Source organism: Ambystoma mexicanum, chromosome 4p (assembly GCF_040938575.1).
Source record: "Ambystoma mexicanum isolate Mex_15411 chromosome 4p, UKY_AmexF1_1, whole genome shotgun sequence".
In the NCBI taxonomy this organism is placed as follows: domain Eukaryota; kingdom Metazoa; phylum Chordata; class Amphibia; order Caudata; family Ambystomatidae; genus Ambystoma; species Ambystoma mexicanum.
The window spans coordinates 68,252,415-68,276,134 of NC_090927.1; positions in this window are offsets into that span (position 1 = coordinate 68,252,415).

Below are 23,720 nucleotides of genomic sequence, written 5' to 3' on the forward strand. Positions count from 1 at the left end.
GACATGCTAACATTCACAATTCCATCTAGATCCGACGTAGGCCAATATTCATAATTCTATCTAGGTGTGGACATGCTAACATTCACAATTCCATCTAAGAGTGGACATGCTAACAGTCACAATTCTATCTAAGTGTGGACATGCTAACATTCACAATTCTATCTAAGAGTGGACATGTTAACATTCACAATTCCATCTAGATCCGACGCAGGCCAATATTCATAATTCTATCTAGGTGTGGACATGCTAACATTCACAATTCCATCTAAGAGTGGACATGCTAACAGTCACAATTCTATCTAAGTGTGGACATGCTAACATTCACAATTCTATCTAAGAGTGGACATGTTAACATTCACAATTCCATCTAGATCCGACGCAGGCCAATATTCATAATTCTATCTAAGAGTGGACATGCTAACATTCACAATTCCATCCAAGAGTGGACATGCTAACATTCACAATTCTATCTAAGAGTGGACATGATAACATTCACAATTCCATCTAAGAGCGGACATGCTGACATTCACAATTCCATCTAAGAGTGGACATGATAACATTCACAATTCCATCTAAGAGCGGACATGCTGACATTCACAATTCCATCTAAGAGCGGACATGCTGACATTCACAATTCTATCAAAGAGTGGACATGCTGACATTCACAATTCTATCTAAGTGTGGACATGTTAACATTCACAATTCCATCTAGATCCGACGCAGGCCAATATTCATAATTCTATCTAAGAGTGGACATGCTAACATTCACAATTCTATCTAGGAGTGGACATGCTAACATTCACAATTCTATCTAGGAGTGGACATGGTAACATTCACAATTCTATCTAAGTGTGGACATGCTAACATTCACAATTCTATCTAAGAGTGGACATGCTAACATTCACATTCTATCTAGGAGTGGACATGCTAACATTCACAATTCTATCAAAGAGTGGACATGCTGACATTCACAATTCTATCTAAGTGTGGACATGTTAACATTCACAATTCCATCTAGATCCGACGCAGGACAATATTCATAATTCAATCTAAGTATGGACATGCTAACATTCACAATTCTATCTAAGAGTGGACATGCGAACATTCACAATTCTATCTAAGTGTGGACATGCTAACATTCACAATTCTATCTAAGAGTGGGCACGATAACATTGACAATTCCATCTAGATCCGACGCAGGCCAATATTCATAATTCTATCTAAGAGTGGACATGCTAACATTCACAATTCTATCTAGGAGTGGACATGCTAACATTCACAATTCTATCTAAGAGTGGACACGCTAACATTCACAATTCTATCTAAGTGTGGACATGCTAACATTCACAATTCTATCTAAGTGTGGACATGCTAACATTCACAATTCCATCTAGATCCGACACAGGCCAATATTCATAATTCTATCTAGGTGTGGACATGCTAACATTCACAATTCCATCTAAGAGTGGACATGCTAACAGTCACAATTCTATCTAAGTGTGGACATGCTAACATTCACAATTCTATCTAAGAGTGGACATGTTAACATTCACAATTCCATCTAGATCCGACGCAGGCCAATATTCATAATTCTATCTAAGAGTGGACATGCTAGCATTCACAATTCCATCTAAGAGTGGACATGCTAACATTCACAATTCTATCTAAGTGTGGACATGCTAACATTCACAATTCTATCTAAGTGTGGACATGCTAACATTCACAATTCCATCTAAGAGTGGACATGCTAACATTCACAATTCTATCTAAGTGTGGACATGCTAACATTCACAATTCCATCTAGATCCGACGCAGGCCAATATTCATAATTCTATCTAATTGTGGACATGCTAACATTCACAATTCTATCTAAGAGTGGACATGCTAACATTCACAATTCTATCTAAGTGTGGACATGATAACATTCACAATTCCATCTAAGAGCAGACATGCTGACATTCACAATTCCATCTAAGAGCGGACATGCTGACATTCACAATTCTATCAAAGAGTGGACATGCTGACATTCACAATTCTATCTAAGTGTGGACATGTTAACATTCACAATTCCATCTAGATCCGACGCAGGCCAATATTCATAATTCTATCTAAGAGTGGACATGCTAACATTCACAAATCTATCTAGGAGTGGACATGCTAACATTCACAATTCTATCTAGGAGTGGACATGCTAACATTCACAATTCTATCTAAGTGTGGACATGCTAACATTCACAATTCCATCTAGATCCGACGCAGGCCAATATTCATATTTCTATCTAAGAGTGGACATGCTAACATTCACAATTCTATCTAAGTGTGGACATGCTAACATTCACAATTCTATCTAAGAGTGGACATGCTAACATTCACAATTCTATCTAGGAGTGGACATGCTAACATTCACAATTCTATCTTAGAGTGGACATGCTAACATTCACAATTCCATCTAGATCCGACGCAGGCCAATATTCATAATTCTATCTGAGAGTGGACATGATAACATTCACAATTCCATCCAAGAGTGGACATGCTAACATTCACAATACTATCTAAGTGTGGACATGCTAACATTCACAATTCTATCTAAGTGTGGACATGCTAACATTCACAATTCCATCTAAGAGTGGACATGCTAACATTCACAATTCTATCTAAGTGTGGACATGCTAACATTCACAATTCTATCTAAGTGTGGACATGCTAACATTCACAATTCTATCTAGGAGTGGACATGCTAACATTCACAATTCTATCTAAGTGTGGACATGCTAACATTCACAATTCTATCTAAGAGTGGACATGCTAACATTCACATTCTATCTAGGAGTGGACATGCTAACATTCACAATTCTATCAAAGAGTGGACATGCTGACATTCACAATTCTATCTAAGTGTGGACATGTTAACATTCACAATTCCATCTAGATCCGACGCAGGACAATATTCATAATTCTATCTAAGTGTGGACATGCTAACATTCACAATTCTATCTAAGAGTGGACATGCTAACATTCACAATTCTATCTAAGTGTGGACATGCTAACATTCACAATTCTATCTAAGAGTGGGCACGATAACATTGACAATTCCATCTAAGAGCGAACATGCTGACATTCACAATTCCATCTAAGAGCGGACATGCTGACATTCACAATTCTATCAAAGAGTGGACATGCTGACATTCCCAATTCTATCTAAGTGTGGACATGTTAACATTCACAATTCCATCTAGATCCGACGCAGGCCAATATTCATAATTCTATCTAAGAGTGGACATGCTAACATTCACAATTCTATCTAGGAGTGGACATGCTAACATTCACAATTCTATCTAAGTGTGGACATGCTAACATTCACAATTCTATCTAAGAGTGGACATGCTAAAATTCACAATTCTATCTAAGTGTGGACATACTAACATTCACAATTATATCTAAGTGTGGACATGCTAACATTCACAATTCTATCTTAGAGTGGACATGCTAACATTCACAATTCCATCCAAGAGTGGACATGCTAACATTAACAATTCCATCTAAGAGTGGACATGCTAACATTCACAATTCTAATTTAGAGTGGACATGCTAACATTCACAATTCCATCTAAGAGTGGACATGCTAACATTCACAATTCTATCTAACAGTGGGCATGATAACATTCACAATTCCATCTAAGAACGAACATGCTGACATTCACAATTCCATCTAAGAGCTGACATGCTGACATTCACAATTCTATCAAAGAGTGGACATGCTGACATTCACAATTCCATCTAGATCCGACGCAGGCCAATATTCATAATTCTATCTAAGAGTGGACATGCTAACATTTACAATTCTATCTAAGTGTGGACATGCTAACATTCACAATTCTATCTAAGAGTGGACATGCTAACATTCACAATTCTATCTAAGTGTGGACATACTAAAATTCACAATTATATCTAAGTGTGGACATGCTAACATTCACAATTCCATCTAGATCCAACGCAGGCCAATATTCATAATTCTATCTAGGAGTGGACATGCTAACATTCACAATTCTATCTACGAGTGGACATGCTAACATTCACAATTCTATCTAAGTGTGGACATGCTAACATTCACAAATCTATCTAAGAGTGGACACGCTAACATTCACAATTCTATCTAAGTGTGGACATGCTAACATTCACAATTCTATCTAAGTGTGGACATGCTAACATTCACAATTCCAACTAGATCCGACGCAGGCCAGTATTCATAATTCTATCTAAGTGTGGACATGCTAACATTCACAATTCTATCTAAGAGTGGACATGCTAACATTCACAATTATATCTAAGTGTGGACATGTTAACATTCACAATTCCATCTAGATCCGACGCAGGCCAATATTCATAATTCTATCTAAGAGTGGACATGCTAACATTCACAATTCTATCTAGGAGTGGACATGCTAACATTCACAATTCTATCTAAGAGTGGACACGCTAACATTCACAATTCTATCTAAGTGTGGACATGCTAACATTCACAATTCTATCTAAGTGTGGACATGCTAACATTCACAATTCCATCTAGATCCGACGTAGGCCAATATTCATAATTCTATCTAGGTGTGGACATGCTAACATTCACAATTCCATCTAAGAGTGGACATGCTAACAGTCACAATTCTATCTAAGTGTGGACATGCTAACATTCACAATTCTATCTAAGAGTGGACATGTTAACATTCACAATTCCATCTAGATCCGACGCAGGCCAATATTCATAATTCTATCTAGGTGTGGACATGCTAACATTCACAATTCCATCTAAGAGTGGACATGCTAACAGTCACAATTCTATCTAAGTGTGGACATGCTAACATTCACAATTCTATCTAAGAGTGGACATGTTAACATTCACAATTCCATCTAGATCCGACGCAGGCCAATATTCATAATTCTATCTAAGAGTGGACATGCTAACATTCACAATTCCATCCAAGAGTGGACATGCTAACATTCACAATTCTATCTAAGAGTGGACATGATAACATTCACAATTCCATCTAAGAGCGGACATGCTGACATTCACAATTCCATCTAAGAGTGGACATGCTAACATTCACAATTCTATCTAAGTGTGGACATGCTAACATTCACAATTCTATCTAGGAGTGGACATGCTAACATTCACAATTCTATCTAAGTGTGGACATGCTAACATTCACAATTCTATCTAAGAGTGGACATGCTAACATTCACAATTCTATCTAAGTGTGGACATGCTAACATTCACAATTCTATCTAAGTGTGGACATGCTAACATTCACAATTCCATCTAGATCCGACGCAGGCCAATATTCATAATTCTATCTAAGAGTGGACATGCTAACATTCACAATTCCATCCAAGAGTGGACATGCTAACATTCACAATACTATCTAAGTGTGGACATGCTAATATTCACAATTCCATTTAAAAGTGGACATGCTAACATTCACAATTCTATCTAAGTGTGGACATGCTAACATTCACAATTCTATCTAAGTGTGGACATGCTAACATTCACAAATCTATCTAAGAGTGGACATGCTAACATTCACAAGTCTATCTAAGTGTGGACATGCTAACATTCACAATTCTATCTAGGAGTGGACATGCTAACATTCACAATTCTATCTAGGAGTGGACATGCTAACATTCACATTTCTATCTAAGAGTGGACATGCTAACATTCACAATTCTATCTAGGAGTGGACATGCTAACATTCACAATTCTATCTAAGTGTGGACATGCTAACATTCACAATTCTATCTAAGTGTGGACATACTAACATTCACAATTATATCTAAGTGTGGACATGCTAACATTCACAATTCCATCTAGATCCAACGCAGGCCAATATTCATAATTCTATATAAGAGTGGACATGCTAACATTCACAATTCCATCTAAGAGTGGACATGCTAACATTCACAATTCTAAGTCTGGACATGCTAACATTCACAATTCTATCTAAGTGTGGACATGCTAACATTCACAATTCCATCTAAGAGTGGACATGCTAACATTCACAATTCCATCTAAGTGTGGACATGCTAACATTCACATTCTATCTAGGAGTGGACATGCTAACATTCACAATTCCAACTAGATCCGACGCAGGCCAGTATTCATAATTCTATCTAAGTGTGGACATGCTAACATTCACAATTCTATCTAAGAGTGGACATGCTAACATTCACAATTCTAAGTGTGGACATGATAACATTCACAATTCCATCTAAGAGCAGACATGCTGACATTCACAATTCCATCTAAGAGCGGACATGCTGACATTCACAATTCTATCAAAGAGTGGACATGCTGACATTCACAATTCTATCTAAGTGTGGACATGTTAACATTCACAATTCCATCTAGATCCGACGCAGGCCAATATTCATAATTCTATCTAAGAGTGGACATGCTAACATTCACAATTCTATCTAGGAGTGGACATGCTAACATTCACAATTCTATCTAGGAGTGGACATGCTAACATTCACAATTCTATCTAAGTGTGGACATGCTAACATTCACAATTCCATCTAGATCCGACGCAGGCCAATATTCATATTTCTATCTAAGAGTGGACATGCTAACATTCACAATTCTATCTAAGTGTGGACATGCTAACATTCACAATTCTATCTAAGAGTGGACATGCTAACATTCACAATTCTATCTAAGTGTGGACATGCTAACATTCACAATTCTATCTAGGAGTGGACATGCTAACATTCACAATTCTATCTTAGAGTGGACATGCTAACATTCACAATTCCATCTAGATCCGACGCAGGCCAATATTCATAATTCTATCTGAGAGTGGACATGATAACATTCACAATTCCATCCAAGAGTGGACATGCTAACATTCACAATACTATCTAAGTGTGGACATGCTAACATTCACAATTCTATCTAGGAGTGGACATGCTAACATTCACAATTCTATCTAAGTGTGGACATGCTAACATTCACAATTCTATCTAAGAGTGGACATGCTAACATTCACATTCTATCTAGGAGTGGACATGCTAACATTCACAATTCTATCAAAGAGTGGACATGCTAACATTCACAATTCTATCTAAGTGTGGACATGCTAACATTCACAATTCTATCTAAGAGTGGACATGCTAACATTCCCAATTCTATCTAAGAGTGGGCACGATAACATTGACAATTCCATCTAAGAGCGAACATGCTGACATTCACAATTCCATCTAAGAGCGGACATGCTGACATTCACAATTCTATCAAAGAGTGGACATGCTGACATTCCCAATTCGATCTAAGTGTGGACATGTTAACATTCACAATTCCATCTAGATCCGACGCAGGCCAATATTCATAATTCTATCTAAGAGTGGACATGCTAACATTCACAATTCTATCTAGGAGTGGACATGCTAACATTCACAATTCTATCTAAGTGTGGACATGCTAACATTCACAATTCTATCTAAGAGTGGACATGCTAACATTCACAATTCTATCTAAGTGTGGACATACTAACATTCACAATTATATCTAAGTGTGGACATGCTAACATTCACAATTCTATCTTAGAGTGGACATGCTAACATTCACAATTCCATCCAAGAGTGGACATGCTAACATTAACAATTCCATCTAAGAGTGGACATGCTAACATTCACAATTCTAATTTAGAGTGGACATGCTAACATTCACAATTCCATCTAAGAGTGGACATGCTAACATTCACAATTCTATCTAAGAGTGGACATGCTAACATTCACAATTCTATCTAAGTGTGGACATACTAACATTCACAATTATATCTAAGTGTGGACATGCTAACATTCACAATTCCATCTAAGAGTGGACATGCTAACATTCACAATTCTATCTAAGAGTGGACATGCTAACATTCACAATTCTATCTAAGAGTGGGCATGATAACATTCACAATTCCATCTAAGAGCGAACATGCTGACATTCACAATTCCATCTAAGAGCTGACATGCTGACATTCACAATTCTATCAAAGAGTGGACATGCTGACATTCACAATTCTATCTAAGTGTGGACATGTTAACATTCACAATTCCATCTAGATCCGACGCAGGCCAATATTCATAATTCTATCTAAGAGTGGACATGCTAACATTTACAATTCTATCTAAGTGTGGACATGCTAACATTCACAATTCTATCTAAGAGTGGACACGCGAACATTCACAATTCTATCTAAGTGTGGACATGCTAACATTCACAATTCTATCTAAGTGTGGACATGCTAACATTCACAATTCCAACTAGATCCGACGCAGGCCAGTATTCATAATTCTATCTAAGTGTGGACATGCTAACATTCACAATTCTATCTAAGAGTGGACATGCTAACATTCACAATTATATCTAAGTGTGGACATGTTAACATTCACAATTCCATCTAGATCCGACGCAGGCCAATATTCATAATTCTATCTAAGAGTGGACATGCTAACATTCACAATTCTATCTAGGAGTGGACATGCTAACATTCAAAATTCTATCTAAGAGTGGACACGCTAACATTCACAATTCTATCTAAGTGTGGACATGCTAACATTCACAATTCTATCTAAGTGTGGACATGCTAACATTCACAATTCCATCTAGATCCGACGTAGGCCAATATTCATAATTCTATCTAGGTGTGGACATGCTAACATTCACAATTCCATCTAAGAGTGGACATGCTAACAGTCACAATTCTATCTAAGTGTGGACATGCTAACATTCACAATTCTATCTAAGAGTGGACATGTTAACATTCACAATTCCATCTAGATCCGACGCAGGCCAATATTCATAATTCTATCTAGGTGTGGACATGCTAACATTCACAATTCCATCTAAGAGTGGACATGCTAACAGTCACAATTCTATCTAAGTGTGGACATGCTAACATTCACAATTCTATCTAAGAGTGGACATGTTAACATTCACAATTCCATCTAGATCCGACGCAGGCCAATATTCATAATTCTATCTAAGAGTGGACATGCTAACATTCACAATTCCATCCAAGAGTGGACATGCTAACATTCACAATTCTATCTAAGAGTGGACATGATAACATTCACAATTCCATCTAAGAGCGGACATGCTGACATTCACAATTCCATCTAAGAGTGGACATGATAACATTCACAATTCCATCTAAGAGCGGACATGCTGACATTCACAATTCCATCTAAGAGCGGACATGCTGACATTCACAATTCTATCAAAGAGTGGACATGCTGACATTCACAATTCTATCTAAGTGTGGACATGTTAACATTCACAATTCCATCTAGATCCGACGCAGGCCAATATTCATAATTCTATCTAAGAGTGGACATGCTAACATTCACAATTCTATCTAGGAGTGGACATGCTAACATTCACAATTCTATCTAGGAGTGGACATGGTAACATTCACAATTCTATCTAAGTGTGGACATGCTAACATTCACAATTCTATCTAAGAGTGGACATGCTAACATTCACATTCTATCTAGGAGTGGACATGCTAACATTCACAATTCTATCAAAGAGTGGACATGCTGACATTCACAATTCTATCTAAGTGTGGACATGTTAACATTCACAATTCCATCTAGATCCGACGCAGGACAATATTCATAATTCAATCTAAGTATGGACATGCTAACATTCACAATTCTATCTAAGAGTGGACATGCGAACATTCACAATTCTATCTAAGTGTTGACATGCTAACATTCACAATTCTATCTAAGAGTGGGCACGATAACATTGACAATTCCATCTAGATCCGACGCAGGCCAATATTCATAATTCTATCTAAGAGTGGACATGCTAACATTCACAATTCTATCTAGGAGTGGACATGCTAACATTCACAATTCTATCTAAGAGTGGACACGCTAACATTCACAATTCTATCTAAGTGTGGACATGCTAACATTCACAATTCTATCTAAGTGTGGACATGCTAACATTCACAATTCCATCTAGATCCGACACAGGCCAATATTCATAATTCTATCTAGGTGTGGACATGCTAACATTCACAATTCCATCTAAGAGTGGACATGCTAACAGTCACAATTCTATCTAAGTGTGGACATGCTAACATTCACAATTCTATCTAAGAGTGGACATGTTAACATTCACAATTCCATCTAGATCCGACGCAGGCCAATATTCATAATTCTATCTAAGAGTGGACATGCTAGCATTCACAATTCCATCTAAGAGTGGACATGCTAACATTCACAATTCTATCTAAGTGTGGAAATGCTAACATTCACAATTCTATCTAAGTGTGGACATGCTAACATTCACAATTCCATCTAAGAGTGGACATGCTAACATTCACAATTCTATCTAAGTGTGGACATGCTAACATTCACAATTCCATCTAGATCCGACGCAGGCCAATATTCATAATTCTATCTAATTGTGGACATGCTAACATTCACAATTCTATCTAAGAGTGGACATGCTAACATTCACAATTCTATCTAAGTGTGGACATGATAACATTCACAATTCCATCTAAGAGCAGACATGCTGACATTCACAATTCCATCTAAGAGCGGACATGCTGACATTCACAATTCTATCAAAGAGTGGACATGCTGACATTCACAATTCTATCTAAGTGTGGACATGTTAACATTCACAATTCCATCTAGATCCGACGCAGGCCAATATTCATAATTCTATCTAAGAGTGGACATGCTAACATTCACAAATCTATCTAGGAGTGGACATGCTAACATTCACAATTCTATCTAGGAGTGGACATGCTAACATTCACAATTCTATCTAAGTGTGGACATGCTAACATTCACAATTCCATCTAGATCCGACGCAGGCCAATATTCATATTTCTATCTAAGAGTGGACATGCTAACATTCACAATTCTATCTAAGTGTGGACATGCTAACATTCACAATTCTATCTAAGAGTGGACATGCTAACATTCACAATTCTATCTAGGAGTGGACATGCTAACATTCACAATTCTATCTTAGAGTGGACATGCTAACATTCACAATTCCATCTAGATCCGACGCAGGCCAATATTCATAATTCTATCTGAGAGTGGACATGATAACATTCACAATTCCATCCAAGAGTGGACATGCTAACATTCACAATACTATCTAAGTGTGGACATGCTAACATTCACAATTCTATCTAAGTGTGGACATGCTAACATTCACAATTCCATCTAAGAGTGGACATGCTAACATTCACAATTCTATCTAAGTGTGGACATGCTAACATTCACAATTCTATCTAAGTGTGGACATGCTAACATTCACAATTCTATCTAGGAGTGGACATGCTAACATTCACAATTCTATCTAAGTGTGGACATGCTAACATTCACAATTCTATCTAAGAGTGGACATGCTAACATTCACATTCTATCTAGGAGTGGACATGCTAACATTCACAATTCTATCAAAGAGTGGACATGCTGACATTCACAATTCTATCTAAGTGTGGACATGTTAACATTCACAATTCCATCTAGATCCGACGCAGGACAATATTCATAATTCTATCTAAGTGTGGACATGCTAACATTCACAATTCTATCTAAGAGTGGACATGCTAACATTCACAATTCTATCTAAGTGTGGACATGCTAACATTCACAATTCTATCTAAGAGTGGGCACGATAACATTGACAATTCCATCTAAGAGCGAACATGCTGACATTCACAATTCCATCTAAGAGCGGACATGCTGACATTCACAATTCTATCAAAGAGTGGACATGCTGACATTCCCAATTCTATCTAAGTGTGGACATGTTAACATTCACAATTCCATCTAGATCCGACGCAGGCCAATATTCATAATTCTATCTAAGAGTGGACATGCTAACATTCACAATTCTATCTAGGAGTGGACATGCTAACATTCACAATTCTATCTAAGTGTGGACATGCTAACATTCACAATTCTATCTAAGAGTGGACATGCTAAAATTCACAATTCTATCTAAGTGTGGACATACTAACATTCACAATTATATCTAAGTGTGGACATGCTAACATTCACAATTCTATCTTAGAGTGGACATGCTAACATTCACAATTCCATCCAAGAGTGGACATGCTAACATTAACAATTCCATCTAAGAGTGGACATGCTAACATTCACAATTCTAATTTAGAGTGGACATGCTAACATTCACAATTCCATCTAAGAGTGGACATGCTAACATTCACAATTCTATCTAACAGTGGGCATGATAACATTCACAATTCCATCTAAGAACGAACATGCTGACATTCACAATTCCATCTAAGAGCTGACATGCTGACATTCACAATTCTATCAAAGAGTGGACATGCTGACATTCACAATTCCATCTAGATCCGACGCAGGCCAATATTCATAATTCTATCTAAGAGTGGACATGCTAACATTTACAATTCTATCTAAGTGTGGACATGCTAACATTCACAATTCTATCTAAGAGTGGACATGCTAACATTCACAATTCTATCTAAGTGTGGACATACTAAAATTCACAATTATATCTAAGTGTGGACATGCTAACATTCACAATTCCATCTAGATCCAACGCAGGCCAATATTCATAATTCTATCTAGGAGTGGACATGCTAACATTCACAATTCTATCTACGAGTGGACATGCTAACATTCACAATTCTATCTAAGTGTGGACATGCTAACATTCACAAATCTATCTAAGAGTGGACACGCTAACATTCACAATTCTATCTAAGTGTGGACATGCTAACATTCACAATTCTATCTAAGTGTGGACATGCTAACATTCACAATTCCAACTAGATCCGACGCAGGCCAGTATTCATAATTCTATCTAAGTGTGGACATGCTAACATTCACAATTCTATCTAAGAGTGGACATGCTAACATTCACAATTATATCTAAGTGTGGACATGTTAACATTCACAATTCCATCTAGATCCGACGCAGGCCAATATTCATAATTCTATCTAAGAGTGGACATGCTAACATTCACAATTCTATCTAGGAGTGGACATGCTAACATTCACAATTCTATCTAAGAGTGGACACGCTAACATTCACAATTCTATCTAAGTGTGGACATGCTAACATTCACAATTCTATCTAAGTGTGGACATGCTAACATTCACAATTCCATCTAGATCCGACGTAGGCCAATATTCATAATTCTATCTAGGTGTGGACATGCTAACATTCACAATTCCATCTAAGAGTGGACATGCTAACAGTCACAATTCTATCTAAGTGTGGACATGCTAACATTCACAATTCTATCTAAGAGTGGACATGTTAACATTCACAATTCCATCTAGATCCGACGCAGGCCAATATTCATAATTCTATCTAGGTGTGGACATGCTAACATTCACAATTCCATCTAAGAGTGGACATGCTAACAGTCACAATTCTATCTAAGTGTGGACATGCTAACATTCACAATTCTATCTAAGAGTGGACATGTTAACATTCACAATTCCATCTAGATCCGACGCAGGCCAATATTCATAATTCTATCTAAGAGTGGACATGCTAACATTCACAATTCCATCCAAGAGTGGACATGCTAACATTCACAATTCTATCTAAGAGTGGACATGATAACATTCACAATTCCATCTAAGAGCGGACATGCTGACATTCACAATTCCATCTAAGAGTGGACATGCTAACATTCACAATTCTATCTAAGTGTGGACATGCTAACATTCACAATTCTATCTAGGAGTGGACATGCTAACATTCACAATTCTATCTAAGTGTGGACATGCTAACATTCACAATTCTATCTAAGAGTGGACATGCTAACATTCACAATTCTATCTAAGTGTGGACATGCTAACATTCACAATTCTATCTAAGTGTGGACATGCTAACATTCACAATTCCATCTAGATCCGACGCAGGCCAATATTCATAATTCTATCTAAGAGTGGACATGCTAACATTCACAATTCCATCCAAGAGTGGACATGCTAACATTCACAATACTATCTAAGTGTGGACATGCTAATATTCACAATTCCATTTAAAAGTGGACATGCTAACATTCACAATTCTATCTAAGTGTGGACATGCTAACATTCACAATTCTATCTAAGTGTGGACATGCTAACATTCACAAATCTATCTAAGAGTGGACATGCTAACATTCACAAGTCTATCTAAGTGTGGACATGCTAACATTCACAATTCTATCTAGGAGTGGACATGCTAACATTCACAATTCTATCTAGGAGTGGACATGCTAACATTCACATTTCTATCTAAGAGTGGACATGCTAACATTCACAATTCTATCTAGGAGTGGACATGCTAACATTCACAATTCTATCTAAGTGTGGACATGCTAACATTCACAATTCTATCTAAGTGTGGACATACTAACATTCACAATTATATCTAAGTGTGGACATGCTAACATTCACAATTCCATCTAGATCCAACGCAGGCCAATATTCATAATTCTATATAAGAGTGGACATGCTAACATTCACAATTCCATCTAAGAGTGGACATGCTAACATTCACAATTCTAAGTCTGGACATGCTAACATTCACAATTCTATCTAAGTGTGGACATGCTAACATTCACAATTCCATCTAAGAGTGGACATGCTAACATTCACAATTCCATCTAAGTGTTGACATGCTAACATTCACATTCTATCTAGGAGTGGACATGCTAACATTCACAATTCCAACTAGATCCGACGCAGGCCAGTATTCATAATTCTATCTAAGTGTGGACATGCTAACATTCACAATTCTATCTAAGAGTGGACATGCTAACATTCACAATTCTAAGTGTGGACATGATAACATTCACAATTCCATCTAAGAGCAGACATGCTGACATTCACAATTCCATCTAAGAGCGGACATGCTGACATTCACAATTCTATCAAAGAGTGGACATGCTGACATTCACAATTCTATCTAAGTGTGGACATGTTAACATTCACAATTCCATCTAGATCCGACGCAGGCCAATATTCATAATTCTATCTAAGAGTGGACATGCTAACATTCACAATTCTATCTAGGAGTGGACATGCTAACATTCACAATTCTATCTAGGAGTGGACATGCTAACATTCACAATTCTATCTAAGTGTGGACATGCTAACATTCACAATTCCATCTAGATCCGACGCAGGCCAATATTCATATTTCTATCTAAGAGTGGACATGCTAACATTCACAATTCTATCTAAGTGTGGACATGCTAACATTCACAATTCTATCTAAGAGTGGACATGCTAACATTCACAATTCTATCTAAGTGTGGACATGCTAACATTCACAATTCTATCTAGGAGTGGACATGCTAACATTCACAATTCTATCTTAGAGTGGACATGCTAACATTCACAATTCCATCTAGATCCGACGCAGGCCAATATTCATAATTCTATCTGAGAGTGGACATGATAACATTCACAATTCCATCCAAGAGTGGACATGCTAACATTCACAATACTATCTAAGTGTGGACATGCTAACATTCACAATTCTATCTAGGAGTGGACATGCTAACATTCACAATTCTATCTAAGTGTGGACATGCTAACATTCACAATTCTATCTAAGAGTGGACATGCTAACATTCACATTCTATCTAGGAGTGGACATGCTAACATTCACAATTCTATCAAAGAGTGGACATGCTAACATTCACAATTCTATCTAAGTGTGGACATGCTAACATTCACAATTCTATCTAAGAGTGGACATGCTAACATTCCCAATTCTATCTAAGAGTGGGCACGATAACATTGACAATTCCATCTAAGAGCGAACATGCTGACATTCACAATTCCATCTAAGAGCGGACATGCTGACATTCACAATTCTATCAAAGAGTGGACATGCTGACATTCCCAATTCGATCTAAGTGTGGACATGTTAACATTCACAATTCCATCTAGATCCGACGCAGGCCAATATTCATAATTCTATCTAAGAGTGGACATGCTAACATTCACAATTCTATCTAGGAGTGGACATGCTAACATTCACAATTCTATCTAAGTGTGGACATGCTAACATTCACAATTCTATCTAAGAGTGGACATGCTAACATTCACAATTCTATCTAAGTGTGGACATACTAACATTCACAATTATATCTAAGTGTGGACATGCTAACATTCACAATTCTATCTTAGAGTGGACATGCTAACATTCACAATTCCATCCAAGAGTGGACATGCTAACATTAACAATTCCATCTAAGAGTGGACATGCTAACATTCACAATTCTAATTTAGAGTGGACATGCTAACATTCACAATTCCATCTAAGAGTGGACATGCTAACATTCACAATTCTATCTAAGAGTGGACATGCTAACATTCACAATTCTATCTAAGTGTGGACATACTAACATTCACAATTATATCTAAGTGTGGACATGCTAACATTCACAATTCCATCTAAGAGTGGACATGCTAACATTCACAATTCTATCTAAGAGTGGACATGCTAACATTCACAATTCTATCTAAGAGTGGGCATGATAACATTCACAATTCCATCTAAGAGCGAACATGCTGACATTCACAATTCCATCTAAGAGCTGACATGCTGACATTCACAATTCTATCAAAGAGTGGACATGCTGACATTCACAATTCTATCTAAGTGTGGACATGTTAACATTCACAATTCCATCTAGATCCGACGCAGGCCAATATTCATAATTCTATCTAAGAGTGGACATGCTAACATTTACAATTCTATCTAAGTGTGGACATGCTAACATTCACAATTCTATCTAAGAGTGGACATGCTAACATTCACAATTCTATCTAAGTGTGGACATACTAACATTCACAATTATATCTAAGTGTGGACATGCTAACATTCACAATTCCATCTAGATCCAACGCAGGCCAATATTCATAATTCTATCTAGGATGGACATGCTAACATTCACAATTCTATCTACGAGTGGACATGCTAACATTCACAATTCTATCTAAGTGTGGACATGCTAACATTCACAAATCTATCTAAGAGTGGACACGCTAACATTCACAATTCTATCTAAGTGTGGACATGCTAACATTCACAATTCTATCTAAGTGTGGACATGCTAACATTCACAATTCCAACTAGATCCGACGCAGGCCAGTATTCATAATTCTATCTAAGTGTGGACATGCTAACATTCACAATTCTATCTAAGAGTGGACATGCTAACATTCACAATTATATCTAAGTGTGGACATGTTAACATTCACAATTCCATCTAGATCCGACGCAGGCCAATATTCATAATTCTATCTAAGAGTGGACATGCTAACATTCACAATTCTATCTAGGAGTGGACATGCTAACATTCACAATTCTATCTAAGAGTGGACACGCTAACATTCACAATTCTATCTAAGTGTGGACATGCTAACATTCACAATTCTATCTAAGTGTGGACATGCTAACATTCACAATTCCATCTAGATCCGACGTAGGCCAATATTCATAATTCTATCTAGGTGTGGACATGCTAACATTCACAATTCCATCTAAGAGTGGACATGCTAACAGTCACAATTCTATCTAAGTGTGGACATGCTAACATTCACAATTCTATCTAAGAGTGGACATGTTAACATTCACAATTCCATCTAGATCCGACGCAGGCCAATATTCATAATTCTATCTAGGTGTGGACATGCTAACATTCACAATTCCATCTAAGAGTGGACATGCTAACAGTCACAATTCTATCTAAGTGTGGACATGCTAACATTCACAATTCTATCTAAGAGTGGACATGTTAACATTCACAATTCCAACTAGATCCGACGCAGGCCAATATTCATAATTCTATCTAAGAGTGGACATGCTAACATTCACAATTCCATCCAAGAGTGGACATGCTAACATTCACAATTCTATCTAAGAGTGGACATGATAACATTCACAATTCCATCTAAGAGCGGACATGCTGACATTCACAATTCCATCTAAGAGTGGACATGATAACATTCACAATTCCATCTAAGAGCGGACATGCTGACATTCACAATTCCATCTAAGAGCGGACATGCTGACATTCACAATTCTATCAAAGAGTGGACATGCTGACATTCACAATTCTATCTAAGTGTGGACATGTTAACATTCACAATTCCATCTAGATCCGACGCAGGCCAATATTCATAATTCTATCTAAGAGTGGACATGCTAACATTCACAATTCTATCTAGGAGTGGACATGGTAACATTCACAATTCTATCTAAGTGTGGACATGCTAACATTCACAATTCCATCTAAGTGTGGACATGCTAACATTCACAATTCTATCTAAGAGTGGACATGCTAACATTCCCAATTCTATCTAAGAGTGGGCACGATAACATTGACAATTCCATCTAAGAGCGAACATGCTGACATTCACAATTCCATCTAAGAGCGGACATGCTGACATTCACAATTCTATCAAAGAGTGGACATGCTGACATTCCCAATTCGATCTAAGTGTGGACATGTTAACATTCACAATTCCATCTAGATCCGACGCAGGCCAATATTCATAATTCTATCTAAGAGTGGACATGCTAACATTCACAATTCTATCTAGGAGTGGACATGCTAACATTCACAATTCTATCTAAGTGTGGACATGCTAACATTCACAATTCTATCTAAGAGTGGACATGCTAACATTCACAATTCTATCTAAGTGTGGACATACTAACATTCACAATTATATCTAAGTGTGGACATGCTAACATTCACAATTCTATCTTAGAGTGGACATGCTAACATTCACAATTCCATCCAAGAGTGGACATGCTAACATTAACAATTCCATCTAAGAGTGGACATGCTAACATTCACAATTCTAATTTAGAGTGGACATGCTAACATTCACAATTCCATCTAAGAGTGGACATGCTAACATTCACAATTCTATCTAAGAGTGGACATGCTAACATTCACAATTCTATCTAAGTGTGGACATACTAACATTCACAATTATATCTAAGTGTGGACATGCTAACATTCACAATTCCATCTAAGAGTGGACATGCTAACATTCACAATTCTATCTAAGAGTGGACATGCTAACATTCACAATTCTATCTAAGAGTGGGCATGATAACATTCACAATTCCATCTAAGAGCGAACATGCTGACATTCACAATTCCATCTAAGAGCTGACATGCTGACATTCACAATTCTATCAAAGAGTGGACATGCTGACATTCACAATTCTATCTAAGTGTGGACATGTTAACATTCACAATTCCATCTAGATCCGACGCAGGCCAATATTCATAATTCTATCTAAGAGTGGACATGCTAACATTTACAATTCTATCTAAGTGTGGACATGCTAACATTCACAATTCTATCAAAGAGTGGACATGCTAACATTCACAATTCTATCTAAGTGTGGACATACTAACATTCACAATTATATCTAAGTGTGGACATGCTAACATTCACAATTCCATCTAGATCCAACGCAGGCCAATATTCATAATTCTATCTAGGATGGACATGCTAACATTCACAATTCTATCTACGAGTGGACATGCTAACATTCACAATTCTATCTAAGTGTGGACATGCTAACATTCACAAATCTATCTAAGAGTGGACACGCTAACATTCACAATTCTATCTAAGTGTGGACATGCTAACATTCACAATTCTATCTAAGTGTGGACATGCTAACATTCACAATTCCAACTAGATCCGACGCAGGCCAGTATTCATAATTCTATCTAAGTGTGGACATGCTAACATTCACAATTCTATCTAAGAGTGGACATGCTAACATTCACAATTATATCTAAGTGTGGACATGTTAACATTCACAATTCCATCTAGATCCGACGCAGGCCAATATTCATAATTCTATCTAAGAGTGGACATGCTAACATTCACAATTCTATCTAGGAGTGGACATGCTAACATTCACAATTCTATCTAAGAGTGGACACGCTAACATTCACAATTCTATCTAAGTGTGGACATGCTAACATTCACAATTCTATCTAAGTGTGGACATGCTAACATTCACAATTCCATCTAGATCCGACGTAGGCCAATATTCATAATTCTATCTAGGTGTGGACATGCTAACATTCACAATTCCATCTAAGAGTGGACATGCTAACAGTCACAATTCTATCTAAGTGTGGACATGCTAACATTCACAATTCTATCTAAGAGTGGACATGTTAACATTCACAATTCCATCTAGATCCGACGCAGGCCAATATTCATAATTCTATCTAGGTGTGGACATGCTAACATTCACAATTCCATCTAAGAGTGGACATGCTAACAGTCACAATTCTATCTAAGTGTGGACATGCTAACATTCACAATTCTATCTAAGAGTGGACATGTTAACATTCACAATTCCAACTAGATCCGACGCAGGCCAATATTCATAATTCTATCTAAGAGTGGACATGCTAACATTCACAATTCCATCCAAGAGTGGACATGCTAACATTCACAATTCTATCTAAGAGTGGACATGATAACATTCACAATTCCATCTAAGAGCGGACATGCTGACATTCACAATTCCATCTAAGAGTGGACATGATAACATTCACAATTCCATCTAAGAGCGGACATGCTGACATTCACAATTCCATCTAAGAGCGGACATGCTGACATTCACAATTCTATCAAAGAGTGGACATGCTGACATTCACAATTCTATCTAAGTGTGGACATGTTAACATTCACAATTCCATCTAGATCCGACGCAGGCCAATATTCATAATTCTATCTAAGAGTGGACATGCTAACATTCACAATTCTATCTAGGAGTGGACATGGTAACATTCACAATTCTATCTAAGTGTGGACATGCTAACATTCACAATTCCATCTAGATCCGACGCAGGCCAATATTCATAATTCTATCTAAGAGTGGACATGCTAGCATTCACAATTCCATCTAAGAGTGGACATGCTAACATTCACAATTCTATCTAAGTGTGGACATGCTAACATTCACAATTCTATCTAAATGTGGACATGCTAACATTGACAATTCCATCTAAGAGTGGACATGCTAACATTCACAATTCTATCTAAGTGTGGACATGCTAACATTCACAATTCTATCTAAGTGTGGACATGCTAACATTCACAATTCTATCTAGGAGTGGACATGCTAACATTCACAATTCTATCTAAGTGTGGACATGCTAACATTCACAATTCTATCTAAGAGTGGACATGCTAACATTCACAATTCTATCTAAGTGTGGACATGCTAACATTCACAATTCTATCTAAGTGTGGACATGCTAACATTCACAATTCCATCTAGATCCGACGCAGGCCAATATTCATAATTCTATCTAAGAGTGGACATGCTAACATTCACAATTCCATCCAAGAGTGGACATGCTAACATTCACAATACTATCTAAGTGTGGACATGCTAATATTCACAATTCCATTTAAAAGTGGACATGCTAACATTCACATTTCTATCTAAGAGTGGACATGCTAACATTCACAATTCTATCTAGGAGTGGACATGCTAACATTCACAATTCTATCTAAGTGTGGACATGCTAACATTCACAATTCTATCTAAGTGTGGACATACTAACATTCACAATTATATCTAAGTGTGGACATGCTAACATTCACAATTCCATCTAGATCCAACGCAGGCCAATATTCATAATTCTATATAAGAGTGGACATGCTAACATTCACAATTCCATCTAAGAGTGGACATGCTAACATTCACAATTCTAAGTCTGGACATGCTAACATTCACAATTCTATCTAAGTGTGGACATGCTAACATTCACAATTCCATCTAAGAGTGGACATGCTAACATTCACAATTCCATCTAAGTGTGGACATGCTAACATTCACATTCTATCTAGGAGTGGACATGCTAACATTCACAATTCCAACTAGATCCGACGCAGGCCAGTATTCATAATTCTATCTAAGTGTGGACATGCTAACATTCACAATTCTATCTAAGAGTGGACATGCTAACATTCACAATTCTATCTAAGTGTGGACATGCTAACATTCACAATTATATCTAAGTGTGGACATGTTAACATTCACAATTCCATCTAGATCCGACGCAGGCCAATATTCATAATTCTATCTAAGAGTGGACATGCTAACATTCACAATTCTATCTAGGAGTGGACATGCTAACATTCACAATTCTATCTAAGAGTGGACACGCTAACATTCACAATTCTATCTAAGTGTGGACATGCTAACATTCACAATTCTATCTATGTGTGGACATGCTAACATTCACAATTCCATCTAGATCCGACACAGGCCAATATTCATAATTCTATCTAGGTGTGGACATGCTAACATTCACAATTCCATCTAAGAGTGGACATGCTAACAGTCACAATTCTATCTAAGTGTGGACATGCTAACATTCACAATTCTATCTAAGAGTGGACATGTTAACATTCACAATTCCATCTAGATCCGACGCAGGCCAATATTCATAATTCTATCTAAGAGTGGACATGCTAGCATTCACAATTCCATCTAAGAGTGGACATGCTAACATTCACAATTCTATCTAAGTGTGGACATGCTAACATTCACAATTCTATCTAAGTGTGGACATGCTAACATTCACAATTCCATCTAAGAGTGGACATGCTAACATTCACAATTCTATCTAAGTGTGGACATGCTAACATTCACAATTCCATCTAGATCCGACGCAGGCCAATATTCATAATTCTATCTAATTGTGGACATGCTAACATTCACAATTCTATCTAAGAGTGGACATGCTAACATTCACAATTCTATCTAAGTGTGGACATGATAACATTCACAATTCCATCTAAGAGCAGACATGCTGACATTCACAATTCCATCTAAGAGCGGACATGCTGACATTCACAATTCTATCAAAGAGTGGACATGCTGACATTCACAATTCTATCTAAGTGTGGACATGTTAACATTCACAATTCCATCTAGATCTGACGCAGGCCAATATTCATAATTCTATCTAAGAGTGGACATGCTAACATTCACAATTCTATCTAGGAGTGGACATGCTAACATTCACAATTCTATCTAGGAGTGGACATGCTAACATTCACAATTCTATCTAAGTGTGGACATGCTAACATTCACAATTCCATCTAGATCCGACGCAGGCCAATATTCATATTTCTATTTAAGAGTGGACATGCTAACATTCACAATTCTATCTAAGTGTGGACATGCTAACATTCACAATTCTATCTAAGAGTGGACATGCTAACATTCACAATTCTATCTAAGTGTGGACATGCTAACATTCACAATTCTATCTAGGAGTGGACATGCTAACATTCACAATTCTATCTTAGAGTGGACATGCTAACATTCACAATTCCATCTAGATCCGACGCAGGCCAATATTCACAATTCTATCTGAGAGTGGACATGATAACATTCACAATTCCATCCAAGTGTGGACATGCTAACATTCACAATTCTATCTAGGAGTGGACATGCTAACATTCACAATTCTATCTAAGTGTGGACATGCTAACATTCACAATTCTATCTAGGAGTGGACATGCTAACATTCACAATTCTATCTTAGAGTGGACATGCTAACATTCACAATTCCATCTAGATCCGACGCAGGCCAATATTCATAATTCTATCTGAGAGT